At 37.2% G+C, this 19,536-nt stretch overlaps 1 long non-coding RNA gene across 1 annotated transcript; it reads right to left on the bottom strand.

Annotated features, from left to right (window-relative positions):
* Window positions 1-15,622: 15,622 nt before the first annotated feature.
* LOC110903387 lies at window positions 15,623-18,644 on the bottom strand. Its single transcript, XR_004876355.1, has 6 exons — window positions 18,601-18,644; window positions 18,436-18,519; window positions 18,234-18,317; window positions 18,067-18,141; window positions 17,234-17,787; window positions 15,623-16,446 (listed from the first exon to the last, which is right to left on the bottom strand). It is a non-coding gene; the product is annotated as an uncharacterized LOC110903387 (long non-coding RNA).
* Between the last annotated feature and the right edge of the window lie 892 nt (window positions 18,645-19,536).

The following is a 19,536-nucleotide window of genomic DNA, read 5'->3' on the forward strand; positions in this document are numbered from 1 at the left end:
TGTCGGGGCAGTCGCTTATAAGTTAAACTTGCCTGAAGAGCTTAGTGCTATTCATAATGTGTTCCATATCTGTAATTTGAAGAAGTGTTTCGCTGACGATTCACTGGTTATACCGCATACAGATATACACATAGACGAAAGTCTAAAATTTGTGGAAAAACCTTTGTCGATTGAGGATCGACAGGTAAAGAAGCTTCGAAGGAAGCACGTGCCTATTGTTAAGGTCAAGTGGGATGCCCGTAGAGGTCCCGAATACACGTGGGAAGTGGAACCCACGATGAAAGAAAAATATCCCCATTTGTTTGAATAAATCTCGGGGTCGAGATTTCTTTTAAGGGGGTGAGGATGTAACACCTCGAAAAATTTCGTCCAATAATGTCTTGACACGTGTCATAAGGTTCCGTTATGTGAAAACCTACTTTAGAGGGACTAAAAGTGACAAACGGTGAAAACTATGGAACGTAGGGGTCCAAAGTGTCAACAATGGATAAATAGGCTCTATGATAACCCCACATAATGTTTATAACCTTTAACGGATGGTTCATGGATCATACGACGCGGAAATTGCACAAAAGTGAAGTATTGTAAACTATAGGGGCCAAAAGTGTCAACATGTTGAATTTATACCTCTGAGTGAACTTTTGGCAGACCCGAAGCTTTGTATAGCTAAAATATACTCACTAGAATATGTGGTAAAAATTTCATGAAGTTTCGTCAACGTATGAGAAAGTTATGGCCAAAACCGTACTTAAAGGACTAAAAGCGTCAACGTCGAATTTCATGGCTTTTCGGTTGAGCGCAAAGTTATCCGAGGGCATTACCATGTTGGTAAAAGTCCTAAGGTTCTTAAAAACCAAGTTTGGGGGTTTACGGGTCAAGAAAAGTAGCCGAAACATCGCGTACAAGTTCAGGGGTCAAAGCTGTCAATGTTTGAAACTTGTTTGGCTGAACCAGGGGTCAGGCGACCCGCCTGGGAAAGCCCAAGCGGGCCGCGTGGGTTGCCCAGCGACAGAAACTTCGATTTTGGTTGATTTGGGTCCGATTTCAAGTGCCATACAGCTCATTTGCACCTCCAAATGCACCAATAACATGCCTTGCATGGCTACTACTACAGTGGCCTCGAAATTTTGGCTTTAAATCAGGTTTTCATCTCATTTTGATCATTTGCAATTGAAGAACAAGTGCTCTCAACATTCAAGAACTTCAAGCAAGCTTTCTGGAGGAAATCTGATCAACAAGGCCGACTCCTAGTGTTCTCTAAACACCTATAGGACTCTTGTAAGCTTTCAATTCGTTCCCTAATCCGTTCTTGTTGTGATAATTGCTAAAAGTCAAACAGGGTGTTCATAACCTTTGACTTTCTGATTAAACGGATTTCTTTCAGTCATTTCTCGAATTGAAACTTGTTATAGATTGGTATTTATGTGGGAAACAAACCCTCTAAAGGGCACTCTCTGATTCCCACTACATGCATGCTAAATGTCGAGTCAAACCTATTTCTAAAAAGTCAACAGAAGCAATTTTTGTGAAAAATAACATGATTAACGATATAGATGACATGCAACCTGATTGATCATTAAAAATGACTTGTAATATATATAAGAATGTGGTTTAATCATCATCAACTCGACAATCTATAGTATAGACACGAATCGGAACCGAAAGTCTTATAAAACGATTATTTCGTAGGCTATCGATTCGGATTCATACATGCATGTTCGAGATCTGTATTGAAAGGCATTTTTGACCATTTTTATTTTGGTTAAACTTTCTGGAATTTTTGTTATTAAAGTCTATGCTTAGCCTATTCGAATGCATGTTTCCGATTTATGCATAAAGTTGACTATCTTGCCCTTTTTGATATAAAACGTGATTTTTGGAAAAGTGAAAGGATAGAAATCTTTATTTTTAATATATGAACTTGCACCGAAAATTTCGGATCAGTTGGTGGTCCAGATTGTGAGTTATGGCCATTAGCGTAAAACTATATTATAAATTTACATAAACGGTCCTTTTCGCATAGAACCCGTTTCTGGCCACGTTTCGATACGAAACTTTTTACCAACAGAAGTAATATAATATTCTGGGAATTTTGATGATTTTTAATTAATTTTTGGCTGAACGGATCCTAGATCGCCTAGTCATTTCGGCTTATGTCGGTTTTGACCGTTTTAGCCATAAAGTGAGTTTTACACATCCTTTTGACCCGAAACCTTTTTCTACTGATTTTGTATGATGAATAAATTATTTTAAGTATTCTGGAAATATAAAAATCTCAGATTTTATTTGAAAACCCGAAAACGCCCTTAAATCGCATATTTAGCGTTTTAAGCGCATAGTAAGCGTTATACTTGTTTTAAACCTATAAGACTTATACCTACTGATGTGTTTAGCATATTTTCATATAAAAACAGTAAGTATAAGTATATGAACTCAGACTTCCAGTTTTGGCACTTTTAGCCCTTGTGAATTTACTAAAATACCCCTACGGTGCATAGTTTGATTTTAAATGATAAATTTGGTATATGGGTCATACCCTACTGATATAATATATTATATTAAGTATATTTACTGTATGAACCAGACCCGAAACTCAGATTTCAAATTTTACTCTTTTATGATCTTTTAAATGACCAAAATGCCCTTCTAAGGCATAAATTGGGTTTAAAATTATTCCGGGCAATATAGAACATAACTTACTGATATAATATCATATTTTAAGCATATTATCTCAGGGAACTTGCATTTGAATCATTTGGCTACCCGTATCGCCCTTATCGCGTTCGGTTCGGTTTACGTAACTAGTTTGCGTAAATTGACCGAAACGGGTCAAACGTTATCATTTTTATCTCAAAATCCAGAATGTATTTAGTATACCCATATTATACAAGTATTCGAACTTGTCGGGTCTAAATCACATTCTATCCGGTCTTTCGCTTAATCGTGCGTAAACCGTATCATTTCTAAAACTAACCGGTCAAAGCTTAGGCTTAAATAAAAGACCGTTAGGAATCTAATAGGTTAATTATAAACCTTTGTTCCAGATTAGGAGGACCGGTAAAAGCTACCAACACTTATCATTTGTGACTTATACTTGCTCAGGTAAATACATTTTGACTTATTTTCCCTATACGGGCTTGGGGTACGGTATTTAAAATACCGCTTGATCGGGCGCACAAGTCCTGCGCCTTATAGGTGTACAGTCTTGAATAGCTTGTGCGACTTCGTTTAAACAGTTTTGTCTTACTTAAAGGCTTTGGGGGGTTGTTGACCGTGTCCCGGATATCCTTGGCATTATCTTACGAGATGGCCACGACCAGAGCACGGGGTGTAGGCGTACACCCGTCGTGTATAACTCTTTAATGTGGTGTGTCAATTAAATCTCTAGCCCGGACAGTAGATCCCGGGCCACCAGAGATATAAGTGCATGTAATTCGTTCACAAGTTTATATTATATAATTATCCCAAGTTAATAAAAATATTTATGCCTTGTGCATTTAAATCAATTTTCAATCATTTTCAAAATGAGTCAGTCGATTTGTATTTACCAGTGTAAACTGACGTATTTTTCCCAAAAGATTAAGTGCAGGTACTATACGGAAATAGGCTGGTTGTTTCCTAAGAGCGTCCACTATAGTCTCGCAAGCTCGGACGACAATTATCTGTTGAACTATTTATTTCTATTTTCATTTGATCCGCCTGTGGATCCATTTCAACTATTGTGATATTTATTATTACACTTTATTTAAAAGTTGAAATGTTTCTATTCTGCTTCCGCTGTGCATTACTGTATTGTGTTGATTGTCTATGACGATGCCAACTACGTCACTGTACCCCACACCGGGCCCACCGGTGACACGTGGAAATCGGGGTGTGACACAAAAGGCGTAGATTCAAAAGTTGACGCTTTAGGTCCCTCTATTGCGCAAACTTGCGCATCTCATCATTTAATAGCATTGAAGCCTCATCTAATCCATATTAGGCATTCTTGAAAATATTATTAAACATCATGATGCTTCGGGTTCGCTAAAAGGTCATTCAGAGGTATAATTAAACATATTGACACTTTTAGCCCCTCTAACTTGCAAAGTTGTGCGTAACTTTACTTATAGGCATAAAAACCTTAGACGGCCAATAATTGGCATTCCTGAGAGTATAATCAAATATCTTGAAGCTCCCGGTTTGTTAAAAGGTCACTCAGAGGTAAGAATTTACATGTTGACGCTTTTAACCCTTTATTGCGCAAACTTTCAATTAATTACGCAAACGGCTACTCTTGAGCAACAAGTGGCTCATTTTTTAATATAAATACCGTACAAGGTTATTTAGAAACTTATTTTAGGTATGTTGACACTTCCAGTCCTTCTGTAATCAAAGTTTTCGATTTTTCGAAAAATTAGTCCCTTAAATTCAATGTTGGACTTTATTAGGGTTTATTACACGTGTCAATACATCATTGGAGGTGATTTTATGAGGTGTTACACAGAGGGTTCCTTCTCACTAACGCTCAAGCTCAGAACGCAAATGATGTTATCACTGGCACCTTCCTCGTAAACCATGTTTATGCTTCGTGTTTATTTGATACTGGCGCCGATAAAAGTTTTATATCTATAGAATTCGAACCTTTGCTTAAGTGTAAACTCTCTAAGTTACCAAGACCATTCGCTGTCGAAATCGCAAATGGTAAATCCGTCACTGTCGATTCCATTCTTTCTAAGTGTTCCATGATCCTTAACGATCATACGTTTCGCATTGACCTCATACCTATGCAAATGGGTAGTTTCAACGTCATAGTAGGTATGGACTGGCTTAGGCGAGTTCGTGCTGAAGTTGTTTGTTCTAAAAAGTTCATTCGTCTTTCTCTTCCAAACGGTGACTCTCTACACGTCTATGGCGAGAAACCTTCTCAAGGTCTCAAGCTTATGTCGTGTACTTGAGCGAACAAATACTTGCGCAAGGGTACCTTCGCCTTTCTCGCCCACATTGTGGAAAAAAAGGACAAAGGCCCAAGCATGAGTGAGGTTCCTGTTGTACATAATTTTCCTGATGTGTTTTCTAATGATCTTCCTGGTCCGCCTCCTACTCGTTCTGTTGATTTTCGAATCAATTTAGTGTCTGGCGCTACACCTGTCGCTAAGTCTTCTTATCGTTTAGCACCCTCTGAAATGCAACAACTTTCGAGCCAACTTCAAGAGCTTCTTGATAAAGGCTTTATACACCCTAGTACATCTCCTTGGGGCGCTCCTGTTCTGTTTGTCAAAAAGAAAGATGGATCCTTTCGGATGTGCATTGACTATCGTGAGCTCAACAAGCTTACAGTAAAAAACCGATACCCTATTCCGCGTATTGATGATCTCTTCAATCAACTACAAGGCACGACTTGCTTTTCCAAGATCGATCTTCGTTCTGGATAACATCAACTTCGAGTCCTTGAAGAAGATATACCCAAAACCGCCTTTCGTACACGTTATGGTCATTAAAAGTTCGTGGTCATCCCCTTTGGCTTGACCAACACACCTGTTGTCTTTATGGATTTGATGAACCGCGTGTGTAAAGAGTACTTGGACTATTTCGTGATTGTTTTCATCGACGATATCCTCATCTATTCCAAGACACAAGAAGAGCATGAGGGACACTTGCGTCTTATCCTTCAGCTTCTACGCGCTGAACGTCTTTACGCCAAATGCTCCACGTGTGAATTTTGGTTAAAAGAGGTTCAATTCCTTGGTCATACCGTCAACGAACTTGGTATTCACATTGACCCTGCAAAAATCAAAGTTGTGAAGAACTGGATTGCACCTAAGTCTCCGTCTGAAATTCGTTCATTTCTTGGTCTAGCTAGTTACTATCGTCGTTTCATCTCCAACTTCTAGAAAATTGATGTTCCTCTTACCTCGTTGACTAAAAAAGATAAACCTTTTGTTTGGGGTCCTGAACAAGAGGAGTCTTTCCAAACCCTCAAGGACATTCTTTGCAATGCTCCTATTCTTGTGCTTATCGATGGTAACAACGACTTCGTCGTGTATTGCGACACTTCAAACCTTCGCCTTGGTTGTGTCCTTATGCAATGAGACAAGGTTATCGCTTACGCGTCGAGGCAACTCAAAATACATGAGAAAAACTACACTATTCACGACCTTGAACTTGGTGCAGTTGTTTTTGCCTTGAAGATTTGGCGACACTACCTTTATGGTACTAAGCGTGTGGTCTTCACCGACCATAAGAGCCTTCAACACATATTCAACCAAAAGGAACTGAACATGCGTCAACGTCGTTGGGTAGAGTTGTTAAACGACTACGACTGCGAAATTCGCTACCATCCAGGAAAAGCGAATGTAGTAGCCGACGTACTTAGTCGTAAGACTCACGTTAAGGGTATTTGTGGTCTCCAACTCGTTAACGATCTTCAAAACCGCATTCGTGAATCTCAATATGTGACACCTGTACCTCCACGGCCATCAAACAAATACCAAACCAATGAAATATTGTATTTCATACTTGGGATTTGTATAAATATGTGAGTCATTTGCACATATCAAATTTTGTTCGATTTCGAGCTCTAAATCGCTTTCTGGGAAGTTATACGCGAACTGATGCGTAAACGTAACCAGTTTAACGCAACAAACACTCTAGAACAGTGACATAGGCTAAACATACCTTAAATAACCTTTACATAACTTAGAAATAAGATTTGGAAGGTTTGGTGTGTCGAAATCAAGTTTATTCGCTTACAGGGACTAAATTCGACAAACTGTGAAAGTATGCCACTTCTTACTGTAACGGACATTCCGGAACTTGATCATAAGTTAAACATACCCTAAATATCCTTTACATAGCTTAGAAATAGGCTTTGAAGGGTTCAGTATGCTAAAAATAAACTTTATTGATCAAAAGGGACTAAAAGCGTAAAAAAAGTGCATAAGTTTGCATTTACGCGCATATCTTACATTCTGAATATATCCGGACATCCAAAAATTTATGTAATCATTAAAATATTTTATTTTAGTGATTGGCATGATGAAATTCCATTCGTCACGTAATTTGGATCGTTTTTGCGTTCGTTACGATTTTCGTCGTAATTAACCGAACAACGCAACCGTACGACCAAACGAACCGACATCCGAGATATTTTTGAGCACATTTCAAGTTTCCTATACTTTAATTTTATTTTAGAGCCTTGAAATGGGGTTAACGAGGCTTAAAAGTGCCAAAAATCAAGTTTTACAAGTACAGGGACCATTTTTGAAATTTCTGGCAGATATATTGAACTTGGTCCATTTTTGAGGTTTTGATGGTTTTAACCCAAGGTTTTGCACTCTATGGACTGGAATTTGATGGTTTTAAGTATTCCCATGGTTTTGAAAACCATATGCCCACTTGTAAAGTCAAGATCAAAGCACGATTTGCGAGAAACGATCCTAACGGTTCTCCGAAATCTATATATACCCCTTCCATTTCATTTGCAAACTCACATTTGATCTGATTTTGTTCTCTAAGTTGAAGTTATACACTTCATACCTAAGAATAATTAGATCAAACCTCCATTTCTTGGACCCATTGTAAGTATTCTTTCGTTCTTTTACGCATTTTAAGCGTGTAAGTCAAACAAGTGTTTGACTTTCAGCTTTGACCAGTCAATGGTCAACACGAAGTTCGTTTGAACTTCATAACGTGAGCGTAATCATGATGGCCATAGTCCTTTGTGACTATACCTACTGATTACCACGTTATTTAGGCATAGTGACGAGTCGTAGTTTCGGTCAAAATGCGTATTTTGCAACCAAACTACTTTTAGGTATCAAGACCCTTTGTTTTGATACCAAACTTGTTTTCAAACCTCGTTAAACATGTTTTAACATGTTTAGCTCGTCACTTTAGGTTTTGTGCTTATATAGGGTCGTAAGATAAGCGATCTAATCAATCGCTTAGACTTTCGAACCCAACCCGTTTGGTCAATCATTAGGATTCGACCAAATACATTTTGTGACCATAGTTGCATAAGGAATAACCTTCCGAGGTTATACTTTATGGTCACTTAGTCTACTTAGTTGTATGATAGGAAATTATATGCCTTAGGAAAAATGACCAAAATGCCCTTTTTACGCCAAAATTCATTTTAAGCATATGTAACATAAATTTTGACATCTAAACTGATTAGGCAACATTATTAGACATGTTAAGGCATATTTTACTTGTCATAGGACTAGTTAGGCGGTCCGAACGCGTTTTACGCGAACGACGCGTTAAAGTAGCATAAGCTACCTAAACAGGTCGTAACGGGTCATAAGCACTTAGGATAGGTTTCGTTTTAGAATGTAGGCTTTGTTAAACCATATTACATGAGTTCCTATACTCATTTGGTTTACGAACCTCATTCTATCCGATCTTCCAATTTAGGTCCGTTTATTTACATAGTTACCTATATTAGGTGTCGTTTGATTTCCGTGATCCCTCTAGCTTTGCTTGGTTGTTGTTCAAGACTTCAAAGCACCCTCAAGTGAGTATATAGTCCCCTCTTTTACTGTTTTTCAAACATTTTGGGGTGAAACACATGTGCCTCCTTGTTACTTTCATGCTTTCTATGTTTTCATATCATATGCTTGTTATGTTCATTAGTACACTTATAGTACATGATTTCATTATGTTTTATGCTATGTATGTCCATTTAGTGCATACTTAGTACATTGTTTTACATTACATTTTATGCTATGTATGTCCATTTAGTGCATACTTAGTACATTGTTTTACATTACACTTTATGCTATGTATGTCCATTTAGTGCATACTTAGTACATTATTTTACATTACAATTTATGCTATGTATATCCATTTAGTGCATACTTAGTACATTGTTTTACATTGCATTTCTGCTACATATGTTCTCGTAGCATATGGACACATTATTTTACGTTTCTACCTTGTATATTCACTTAGCATACTAGGTACATTGTTTTCATAAAACATGCTTACATTTGGTATAACATTTGGTTTATTTAACGAAACTAATAAATTCATTAACACCGATCATGCCGCTCGGTAGTAGGTAGTGGTACCATAGGACTTGACAACTCCCATTCCTGAAATCCTAGGCTTGTTTGGGTGGAAGGAATGACCGAATCCGAAAACATTTTTGATAACCTTTACTCTAAGGTTATCCTATAGTCTCAAGGCTTGGATGTAGACGTTTAACATTACCGCATAGATGTTTGTATCAGTAAAGCATGCATTATTTTACAAAACATAACTTTTGATTATAATTTATCAAATGCATTGTTTTGTACATTTCATTCTTATAGGGTTGAGTAAATGCTTTTAAATCAATAAATGATTTTATTCACTATACATTACATTTGTTTACACAATAACATTTCAACATTTGTTTGAACATTACATTTTGGTGGTTTGTTTGGTAAGTGATTTAAATAACGAGGCGTGTGTAATAAGATAAAAGCATGGTGGATACGCTGCTGGTACTTCCTATATATAAGTGCTTTTATGGTATTACATATCGTAGCGTTGTTTAAACCATTTCAAGTTTGACATAATATATTTTACACTTATAATATATTTTCATGAAACATTGTTTTACAATCAACACATTTTATACAAACTCATTTTGCTTGTTCATTTGTTTATCTGTACATCTTTCTTTTATATCATCTGATTTCTTGTTACTGTTTATATAATTTATAAAAGAAAACATTTTTTACAAGGTTCATGATTTACTTTTGACAAACATTTTCTTTAAACTTACAAGTCATGAACCCTAAATCAATAAAACCTATGTATCTCACAGGCATTTTTATGCTGACGTACCTATTTTTACATGTGTTTTCAGGAGATGATGTATAGGATTGAGCAAGATACACTTAGGCGGACTTGGGCCTTAGTGACAATAAAAGATGCAAGACTAGTTAATTATGTTGTGTATTTCTATTTTTAAGACATTGTAACCTCTATCACTTCAATAAAACAAAACTTAAATTTTCCATGTGTTATGAAACAATGATTCTGTTACAACACTCCCCGACGTTTCCGCCATGATTTGTTGTTTTTCGTGGTCGGGGTGTGACACAATATGCCTCTATTAACAAAGGTAGCCTCTCCTACGAGATATGAGGTGGTGTTGAAGAAGATCTTATGTCTAAATCCGATGGTATTCTATACTATCTCAATCAAATATGGATTCCTATTCGTGATAACCTTCGAGACTTTCTGATGAAGGAGGCACACAAATCTAGATATTCTATTCATCCTGGTGCTGATAAGATGTATCAAGACATGCGTACGTCCTATTGGTGGCCTGGAATGAAGAAAGATATCGCTACTTTCGTTGTGAAATGTCTCACTTTTTCGAAGGTTAAAGCTGAACACCAACGTCCCTCTGGCTTGCTTGAACAACTAGAAATTCCTGTCTGGAAATGGGAAAGCATTGCAATGGACTTCATCACCAACCTCCCTCGTACGTCTTCTGGTCATGACAGTATTTGGGTAATCGTCGATCGATTGACCAAATCAGCTCATTTTCTCCCCATTCGTGAAGATTTCAAAGTCGGGAAATTGGCTCGAATCTACACTGATGAAATCATTTTTCGTCATGGTATCCCCAGTGACATCATTTCTGATCGCGATGGTCGCTTTACGTCTCGTCTTTGGCAAACTTTTCAATCTGCTATGGGTACTGTTCTAAACCTTAGCACCGCTTTTCATCCTCAGTCTGACGGACAAACCGAGCGTACTATCCAAACTTTATAGGATATGCTTCGTTCTTGCGTAATCGATTTTGGTGGCAACTGGGATATGCACTTGCCTTTGATCGAATTCTCGTACAACAACAGTTATCACACGAGTATTCAAATGGCACCCTTCGAGGCATTGTATGATCGTAAGTGTCGTTCACCTATTTACTGGCACGAGATCGGAGAAGTTCAAATCACCGGTCCCAAGCTTATACAAGAGATGTCTGGCTAAATTCTACAGGTTCGAGACAATTTGCTGAAAGCCAGGAGCCGACAAAAGAGTTACCTGACAAGCGTCGCAAGCCTTTGGAATTCGAGATAGGTGACTTTGTACTTCTCAAGGTATCCCCTTGGAATGGTGTGGTTCGTTTTGGTAAGAAAGGGAAACTCGCTCCTCGCTACGTAGGTCCTTTCAAGATTCTCGAAAGGATTGGCAAGGTTGCGTATCGACTGGACCTACCTGAAGAACTCAACAATGTTCATCCTGTCTTCCACGTCTCAAACTTAAAGAAGTGTCTAGCTGAAAAAGGACTTCAAGTTCCACTCGAAGATCTTCAAATCAACGAGACTCTACACTTTGTGGAGAAACCCATTGAAATCATGGACCGAGGAGTTAACCAATTGAGGCGCAGTCGAATTCCTATCGTCAAGGTTTGATGGGAAGGAAAACGTGGCGCTGAGTTTACTTGGGAACTCGAAAGTGATATGAAGACTAAGTATACGCAACTTTTCGTTACTTCTTCCTAAATTTCAGGACAAATTTCCTAAAGGAGGGGAGACTGTAACGCCCTGCTTTTTCATACTTTCCTTAATTAGAAAGATCGTCTTGTATTTCTATTTTTGGAATCTTGTATTCTTGTAATTCGTCATTTCGTTGTATCGTTGTAAAATCCAAGACTTGGATCATGATTAAAAAATCATATTTCTTAAACTCATGCTTTACATATATATACATATCTATACGTTTGAATTCATAAAACAATTGATACCTTGTTTGTAATTCTTGAAAACATGCGATGAACTTACAAATACGTGATATACATGAATCATACGAATGCATACGATACTTATTTACGACATATATAGTAAATCATACGTGACCATACTTGTTCTTATGTTTATGTTACTTAAAAACCACTTATACTATGCTTATATTACATAAAATGCCCCTAAAATACATTTAAACCTTCAAATATAAACTACGGGGGGTTAAATTGCCAAAAGGAAAACTTGAATTCGGAATCCACACCCGTCGCGCTGCGCGACGGGAAGACCCCCTTGGTGGTCGCGTGCCGCGAGAAAGGCAATCCGGTAGAATGATAATCCAGCTCAACTATTGGGCATTCTTGTGTTATTTGGTTGTGTTTTCTACATTTAATGACCAACTAACCAACCCTAATCACCTCCTATAAAACCCAACTTACTTCCACACTTCACGGATTCACAAGTGGAAGCTTGCAAAACCGTGAGTACACTTGACCCATTTTACTTTAAAAACACTTTGGGTTGTAACATGTTAATATACGAAACTCACAATCACACACTTAAACCATGCTTTATACTCTCAATCCTTTATACATGCTACTTGTTTATTTAGGTTCATGCTAGATTATACATGCTTTATGTCATTAACTTTGCTAAGCCCCAACTTAACATATATAGCGCTAAAGGAGTAGCACGCCGCCCGTCGGGGTCTTGTTAAGTCTTTATTTATTCTTGAACGGTCTCGTTACTTTTGTGGCGAGAGATGCTAAATACTAGTGGACACTTGGGTTTGACATATTGTGATGCATGCTAGTTACCTTGTTTACAAATTTCCATGTGGATTCGAGAAAATGCTTTTATACTTATGCTATATTTATACAAAATTTGTGTACTCGCCAATGCTTTCGCATTGACACTTTATTTTAAATATGTTACAAGTTGAGGATTGATGCCATGATGAATCTAGTAGGGATGACTAGAAACACGCTCAAGATACTAGATTTGATTATGTTATGTTATGTTGTTGTTGCATTTTGTCGTTTCCATGATGTACTTATACTTTCTTTGGTGTATTGATAATTTATGTTTATTAATGAAATTCAGTTTTGATTTAAATATCGTCACAATTAGCGTTATGTGTAATGAGAAATCTATCTTCGTCCCACTACGATGATTACGCCATTGGTTGGGGTGTGACATGGATAGGGTCCTAACCTTTACGAACTGCTTTCCCAAATTTATTCGCGCTCGAAAAATCTAAAGGGTGCGTTGTCGCGGATAAGCTGAAAGACGAATCTGGAATTTTTTGTTGGGACTGGTCACGGGTTAATTTCACTGCAGCTGAAGGTTCTAAATCGCTCGGCCTTTTGGGTTTGCTGGGCATGGTGTCAGTGGGCCAAAGAGAAGACGAGTGGAGTTGGGCGTTGAACGGATCAGGTTCTTTGGATGTAAAGGTTATTAAAATAAAAATCGGTAGTGTATATGTCTTGCCGCCCTCTTTCAATTTCGTCTGGAATAAGTGGATCCCGAAAAAAGTGTGCTTTGTGGTGTGGCGAGCTTATCTTAATCGCTTACCTACTGCGGACGCTTTACGGATAAGAAATCTGCATGTTCATAACCCATTGTGCAGATTGAGCGGGACCATCGTGGAAAACATAGAGCATCTTTTTACGGGTTACCATTTCTCCCAAACAATATAGAGTATTATGGCATAGTGTTGGGGGGTCTCGTCCCTATATGTGTTCCACGTTATTGATCTGCTTCTTTTCAACGACATGGTGCATGGGTCAAAGTCTAGAAAATACACTCTGCAAGCGGTTATTTACACTATTAGGTGGAGTATTTGGAGGTCGAGAAACGATGCGGTTTTTAATGATAAAGTAGCGTCGGTATCTAAGGTTATTGAAGAATCGCAAGCTCTTAGCTTTCTTTGGGTTAGAAACAGGTCGAAAAGATAATCGTTATCATGGGAAGATTGGACGCTATTTAATGTGGATCAGTTGCCGTTTGTTGTTTTTCTATTTTACTTCTTTTCGGGTTGTTCGTTTTCGTTTGGCCAGCTTCTTAGCTTCTTACTGGTCGATGTATGCTTTTATTGTTGAAGTAATAAGATTGGTTTTGTTGGCCGTTCAAGAAAATATTTAGATAAAATTTAAACACCCCCTCAGCATAGGGAATAAACTTTGAAAGAAATTGCATTGTTATTTACGACTGACCAAGTTTCTCTTTTGATACGGGGTCATATGTTAAAATCGAAAAGGGATTTCAATTTCCAAAGGTGCGGCCGTTCTTTCTAAAGAGAGATTCTGTTATACATTACATTACAATAACTTTTAATGGGGAAACTATATTCTTTCTTAATGGGGTCGCTTTGAAGAAATGGAACATTAACACTGATGATGTTTCATGTTTGATGTGCAGTGATAGTAAGGAAACAGTGGATCATATATTCACATCCTGTTATATCTCAAATGTGTTGTGGTCTCACAATGGATCATATATTTACATCGTGTTATATATCAACTGTGGTGTAGTCTCATATTTGTCATTGGGTCAGGATTCCTTCATTAATCGCGTTTTCGTTTAAAGACCTTTTCGAGAGTCACAACCATGTGGGACTAAAGGGAGTGGAAATGGAAGTTTTTAAAGGGATTTTGAGAATTGGGTGCTGGAGTTTATGGAATGCAAGAAACAAAGCAAAGTTTGAAAACAAGCCGATTAAATTGGAAGACACCATTGGCGAAGTTAAGTCATTGGGCTTTCTGTGGCTTAATAGTAGGTTTAAAAAGTTAAGGGTTTCTTGGGTTAATTGGTGTAAATTTGTTTTTATGTAGCTTGTTTGCGGCCGCCTCGGTTTGAAGTTTGGCGTTTTTAATGAAGTTCTCTTAAAAAAACAAGAGTGTTCCAATCATCTTGCGATTTCCCTAAGTAATAATAGTTTTTATACTTATTGTTATTTTATTTAGTTAATAAATTTATGCATTAATTAGTACTAGTGGGTTGGCCCGCGCGATGCAGCGGGTACGCCACCTCTAATCTAAAGCTACAATATGCAATCTAAAAGAAAACTTTTATTGGATGCTAGTTGCAATCAATATGCAATCTGACCCATTACCATGGACCAAAACTCCGTCTGGTGATTTGACCCACGAAATGTCACCTGCAAGCTACCAAAAATCCAAGAGGCACAACAATGCAACCAGCAAGGACCTATTATCGTCCCATTACAAAAAAAAAAAAAAAAAAAAAAAAAAAAAAAAAAAAAAAAAAGTTATAGGAAGCCAATTGCATTTGACAAATAGTTTCGTTAGCGATGACTCTAATCAAATGTTCATAATGCTAGTCTTACCTTGTGGAGCGGTTTCAAAAAAATTTATGTGAACTCAGTTAGTTTTTGGATTAAGTTCTACCAAGTATAAATGATGTAATTGTAAAAGTGTTGCTATAGTGACAACTTTTTTTAGAAATAGCAAGGTTTATTTATAAAATAATCCTGACCCAGCAAGAAGCCGTTCCCATTACACGAGAAAAGAAAAAGAAATGAAAGAAAAAGGAAACAACATAGTAAAAGATTACAACCCCTCTTAAACTAAACTGACATGGAACGTTCACCAGAGAAATATTTCGCCTGAGTGTCCAACGTAAGCCCAGTGGGCCCTGAGATTTAAGCCTGTACTGTATGGATACCAAATGAATATATTTGTAAAATGACATAATATCACATTTTTTGATAAGCCTGTACTAAATGTGGTTACCATAAAATTAATATTTCATAAAATGTACATAAAATAGGGAACACCTTAAGAATCCAATACGGATTTTTGAAACCCAGTATTGATATATATCATAACAAACCACCTGCCTGAGATTATTACAATCATATGATTTAAAGACCACATTCGAAACTGTGTGAATATTTAATTGAAATATTAAGTATTAATGTATGATTAATTTTTATGTACTGAAATATATCACATGCATGTTGATTTGTATACATCGAATATGTGGTTAATCCACAATCATGTCTCGGTCGTGGTTCACCTATCTATACATCGTGTGATAGCTACTCGAGCTTGAGTCGGTTGACCTCACAAACAAGAACAAAGTGCAGGGGAGAAGAGGGGCCGAGAGAATATACAGACATAAAATGAAATAAAAGCCACCAGTTTCTGCCCCTTTTTCATCCATTCATCAGACGAATCGCTAGATTGAATCACTTGCTTTGGCGAATTCTTCACACATTTAGACCCTGCAAAGTTATGCCGATTTATAAATCTGTTATACAACATGATCTTAATGTAGATGTCTTTTTTTTAATGAAGAACTCGTCCAGGTGTTATGATCTTAATTGTTTTTTGAGAAAGTAGGAATGCCCGCGCGTTGCCACAGGAACTATTGTTTTTAAGTACACGTGTGGTGGGTTTCACATAATTTATTCTAATGCAAACTTTTCTAACACAACTAAAATACCAATTTGAGCGCTTCTCTGATACAAGACTGAACGCTTCTCTGATACAAGACTGCTTGTTAAACAACAAACATATTAGGAAGATCACGTCGTTCAGCAGCTTCTTTATTCAAGGCAGAGAGCAGCCTTGCTGTAGTAGATATGTAGTAGAGATTATGCTGGATGATGATGCGGTCAAAGTAAACCTTTTCAGCGATGAAGAATGAATGGCCTTTTCATGTTGTCACCATTATTCTCTTCTTCAACTCTACACTGCTACGAACGGTCATCAAACACGAAATTAGATACAAATTTCCTAGATGTCAGCGTAGGCTAAAGATTACAATTAAAACCATTTCAAAGACACACGGCTGCTTTCTATCATAAGTCGAAAATAGAAACAATTCACAAAGCTCGAAATAAACTTGGCTCGGGAAAAATTCGGTTGTAAACGAGCCCAGCTCGAGCTAGACCTTGCTCAACTTTAAAAACCATAAAAAATGCAACCCAACTCACACCAAAAGACCGAACGCATAGATGCCAATAGACCCAACCCCAGCGATGGACCGTTCAGACCCCAAAACACACGCACACTCACTAAAGCAAAGCAGAGAACCCCATAAACCCCCAACCCAGGACACACCACAACATCTCCGACCCTCTTAACAACCCCAACCAGCATGAAAACGCAGCTCACCCACGAGCCGAGCTCTAGCTAGGCCCGATTTGTAAACGAGCCTAGCTCGAGCTAGACTTGGCTCGGCTCGTGAGCCGACTCGAGTATTTTATTTGATATAGATTCATTTTAATTTTAAATGTATTAAAATAAAACATACTGTGAGAAGGGGTTGAAGTGTTTAACATTTAAATTTTAATTAATTAATGACATAAAAAATTGGGAAAATAAACAAAAAGTATACATATAGCACTTTTAATAGGCCTTTCGGTATTTATAATTATAGAAATATAATTATAATACATATAGATATTGGCTCAAGTTAGCTTGGACATTTTACAAGCCGAGCTCGAGCTTTGACTTCTCAGCTTGATAAAATAAACGAACCTAGCTGAGCCGGCTCATTTAAGTTCGAGCTCAAGCTCGAGTTGAACCCTAAGCAAAAGCTAAAAGAAGAGATGCCACTTCACCCTCTGATAAGATGGTCTAACTTTTCTCAATAGCAGCAAATTTTGAAAGGTATCCTTCAACAAAAACAGATTAGATAAAATTAATAGAATCAATAATCCATCAACCATAATAATGGATGCGGTAATTCTAAAAATAATACCTCAAAAGAAAGCATCATACCATTTTCAGGATTTTAATAATTAAGTCAGTAATTATAATGAGGCCAGAAAATCATGGCTAAAGGCTCCTTATTCTTAGGACCATAAGAACATATAACAGAACATATTCCTAAATAAATTGTTATTTCCATTAATCAAGTGAAAATGAGTGCATACCTCTGCACAAAAGTATGCAAGCCAAATATAAAAGCATTTACACTTAAAATATGAAGTTAAAGAATTATTAATGAACACTCACTGTTCTGCCAGTGCTGACCAAAGCCTTCACAAAACTTCATTCGACAAAACATCCAGTTTCTTCTGTTCTTCTCCCTAAAGTAAAAAAAAAAAAAAAAAAGCACCAATGAGTCGAAACTGGTCAAAATTAGGCTCTGGTTGCAACGGGTCATTTCTTTGGTACAAGTCGAAACAAGCCAGGCTGATTTGGATTGACCCAAAAATACCCTTTCTGCAACTTCTATAACTAACTACTGTGTTGAATTGTTGATTATGGTTACGATATGATTATGGTCAGTATTTTAACAGGTTTCTCAGTCAAAGTTAGCCAAAATAATCGATTTCTAAAAGCGTAATGGGTGTCGGTTGTCATACAGTTCCTATGGAAACACAACAGTCGATGTTGGAAGATCCATCCAAGTGTCCAACGGGTCGAAAACAACACAATACCTGCATAATTTGCATAAAATTTCTTGATTAATAACACTTATAGAAAATAAATAATAAAAGAGACAAAATATAAAATGGACTCTCGGTCTCACTTTCCGCGCTTGGATGGTTCTACGATTATCGCTTCCTCGTCCTCTTCGAAAATAAAGTGATCCCTCCAGACTGCAGATGTATTGCTGCAAATGTAAAGCTAGCAGTTGAGCATACTTCTTATTTCGCTCACTTTCAATACAAAGCAAACATATAATAGATGTAGTAATGGCCGCTCGTATACTTGTAAACGGGTCAATTTACCTCAAAAACAGATAAAAGTTGGCTGTTACAGGAAGAGCTCGAAAACAATTTGACCTTGAAGGCCTCTCAGGGGTAAGAGCTCGACTGAGAAACAACATAAAAGGTTTAAAAACCACTCCTAATGTAACATTAAACAATGCCAATAAAGTTAACAAAATGGCTCACTGTGAAGAACAAGAAGCAGATTGCTTTTGTGAGATATTACTACTATAAAACCCAACTTACTTCCACACTTCACGGATTCACAAGTGGAAGCTTGCAAAACCGTGAGTACACTTGACCCATTTTACTTTAAAAACACTTTGGGTTGTAACATGTTAATATACGAAACTCACAATCACACACTTAAACCATGCTTTATACTCTCAATCCTTTATACATGCTACTTGTTTATTTAGGTTCATGCTAGATTATACATGCTTTATGTCATTAACTTTGCTAAGCCCCAACTTAACATATATAGCGCTAAAGGAGTAGCACGCCGCCCGTCGGGGTCTTGTTAAGTCTTTATTTATTCTTGAACGGTCTCGTTACTTTTGTGGCGAGAGATGCTAAATACTAGTGGACACTTGGGTTTGACATATTGTGATGCATGCTAGTTACCTTGTTTACAAATTTCCATGTGGATTCGAGAAAATGCTTTTATACTTATGCTATATTTATACAAAATTTGTGTACTCGCCAATGCTTTCGCATTGACACTTTATTTTAAATATGTTACAAGTTGAGGATTGATGCCATGATGAATCTAGTAGGGATGACTAGAAACACGCTCAAGATACTAGATTTGATTATGTTATGTTATGTTGTTGTTGCATTTTGTCGTTTCCATGATGTACTTATACTTTCTTTGGTGTATTGATAATTTATGTTTATTAATGAAATTCAGTTTTGATTTAAATATCGTCACAATTAGCGTTATGTGTAATGAGAAATCTATCTTCGTCCCACTACGATGATTACGCCATTGGTTGGGGTGTGACATGGATAGGGTCCTAACCTTTACGAACTGCTTTCCCAAATTTATTCGCGCTCGAAAAATCTAAAGGGTGCGTTGTCGCGGATAAGCTGAAAGACGAATCTGGAATTTTTTGTTGGGAC

Source organism: Helianthus annuus, chromosome 13 (genome assembly GCF_002127325.2).
Source record: "Helianthus annuus cultivar XRQ/B chromosome 13, HanXRQr2.0-SUNRISE, whole genome shotgun sequence".
NCBI lineage: Eukaryota > Viridiplantae > Streptophyta > Magnoliopsida > Asterales > Asteraceae > Helianthus > Helianthus annuus.